Source organism: Cucurbita pepo, unplaced genomic scaffold (genome assembly GCF_057944985.1).
Source record: "Cucurbita pepo subsp. pepo isolate OVF unplaced genomic scaffold, ASM5794498v1 scafford_24, whole genome shotgun sequence".
In the NCBI taxonomy this organism is placed as follows: domain Eukaryota; kingdom Viridiplantae; phylum Streptophyta; class Magnoliopsida; order Cucurbitales; family Cucurbitaceae; genus Cucurbita; species Cucurbita pepo.
This window is the reverse complement of record NW_028257929.1, coordinates 217,501-220,000: the sequence shown is the minus strand read 5'-3', so window position 1 is coordinate 220,000 and position 2,500 is coordinate 217,501.

Sequence of the window (2,500 nt, the reverse complement as noted above, 5' to 3'; positions counted from 1 at the left end):
ACCAACACCCTCCAACGCAAACATACCTACAATCATATCAAAAGTGTTGGATGTTACCTCCATAAAAAATCATCACACCCAACAACAATTCATCACACCTAACATCCGTGGAAAGTAAGAACATGTATAAGCCTTGGACTATAAAAACATCATCAATGAAATGAACTAAGAAAAGAGTGATGAATTATTTTTTTCTTTTGGTTATCTAAAACAATGAAATGAAGAGTTTTGATACAAGAGTAGGTACATTAGACCAAGACGCCCACCATGACCTTGTTTTTACACCCATCACCCATTTAATTGTCAAAATACGTGTGTAGTGGTTGTTTTATTATTATTTTTTTTTTCTGGGAGCTAAGCAACTTGAAAGAATTATGCCCGCAAAATTTCAGATTTTTTCGACAACTATAACTATTTTTTCTAATTTCTTATTATTTAATATTTAAAAATTCATTAAAAAAAATTGGTTGGTTGAAAAATTATGAAACTTGATTTTTAAACTCTTTAGAATGTCCCATTAATGAATCAATCCAGCTCACGGAAAAAAAACAATATAAAACTTGAGATATTTGACTGTATGACCGTTCGGAAAAATCGTATCTAGGCCTGGCAGACCAAAAATGCCTCAAAATGTACTATATAGGGGGGTGACTAGTCTGCATGGGCTGGGCACGGGGGTACCCCTATATCTTCCGCCACCCCCACGCCCCAAGCACTATGTGCCGCACATGGGCATATGCTTGGGGCACGGGGGTGGTGGTCGGAGGTCGAGGCCGATTGATGGTGGCGGAATGCCCACGGTGAGGTGGTGTCGGAATGGTCCTGCGTGCTCGCCCGCCCTGCCCCACCTGCGTGTTCCCGCGTGCGCGCGCCCCCCGCCCCGCCTCGCCCGCGTGCTCCCGCCTGCGCGCGCCCAGCCCCGCCCCGTCCACGTTGTCCCGCGCGCGCGCGCCTCGCCCAGCCCCGCCCGCATGCTCCCGCGCGCGCGCCCCGCCCAGCCCCGCCCGCGTGCTCCCGCGCGCGCGCCCCGCCCAGCCCCGCCCGCGTGCTCCCGCGCGCGCGCCCCGCCCAGCCCCGCCCGCGTGCTCCCGCGCGCGCGCCCCGCCCAGCCCCGCCCGCGTGCTCCCGCGCGCGCGCCCCGCCCATCCCCGCCCCGCCCGCCTTCTCTCGCGCGCGCGCCCCGCCCAGCCCCGCCCCGCCCGCCTTCTCTCGCGCGCGCGCGCCCCGCCCTGCCCCGCCCACGCCCCATCCATCACCCATTAATTGTGAAATTACATGTGGAGTTGTTGTTTTTTTGTAATTTTTTTTCTGGGAGCTAAGCAACATGAAAGAATGATTCCCACAAAATTTCAGATTTTTTTGACGGCTCTAGCTATTTTTTCTAATTTCTTATTATTTAATATTTAAAAATTCATTAAAAAAAATTGGTTGGTTGAAAAATTATGAAACTTGATTTCTAGATCCATTACAATGTCCCATTCATGAATCAATCGAGTTCATGGAAAAAAACAATCTAAAACTTGAGATATTTGACCGTATGATGGCTCAGAAAAATCGTATCTAGGCCTGGCAGACCAAAAATGCCTCAAAATGTACTATATAGGGGGGTGACTAGTCTGCATGGGCTGGGCACGGGGGTACCCCTATATCTTCCGCCACCCCCACGCCCCAAGCACTATGCGCCGCACATGGGCATATGCTTGGGGCGTGGGGGTGGTGGTCGGCGGATGAGGGCGGTTGACGGCGGCGATGCGGTGGCGAAACTTGCACGGTGAGGCAGTGTCGGGTGCCTTTGGGCGTGCGACATGAGCCTTGTTGAGAATGAAATGTTGCGATGTTGCCTTCTAACTTGGGCTGGCTTGAGGATGGTTGATGGTTGGCACGATGATGAAACATGCAATGTGGGGTGGAGCCGGGTGCCTTCGGGCGTGCGACATGAACCTCGTTGAGTGTGTGACGTTGTGGTGATGCCTGCCAGCCTTGGGCCAGCCCTATGTTTTGAAGGCCGGTGGTGCCAGAACATGTTCGGCTGGTTGGAATCGGGTGCCTCTGGGCGTGCGACACGAGCCTCATTGAGCACGGAATGTTGCGATGTTGCCTTCTAATTGGGAATCTCTGGTGTGAGGAACTGTGGATGGTTGCTAGTATGACGATGAAACATGCAAGGTGGGGTGGAGCCGGGTGCCTTCGGGCGTGCGGCATGAACCTCGTTGAGTGTGGGACGTTGTTGTGGTGTATGCCTCCCTTTCTTGGGCCAGCCCTATGTTTTGAAGGCTGCGTGGTAGCAGAACATGCACGGTGGGGCGGTGTCAAATGCCTTTGGGCGTGCGACATGAGACCTGTTGAGAACGGAATGTTTCCTTCCAACTTGGGCTGGTTTGAGGATGGTTGATGGCTGGTACGATGATGAAACATGCAAGGTGGGGTGGAACTGGGTGCCTTCGGGTGTCCGGGATGAACCTCGTTGAGTGTGTGACGTTGTGGTGATGCCTCTGGCCCA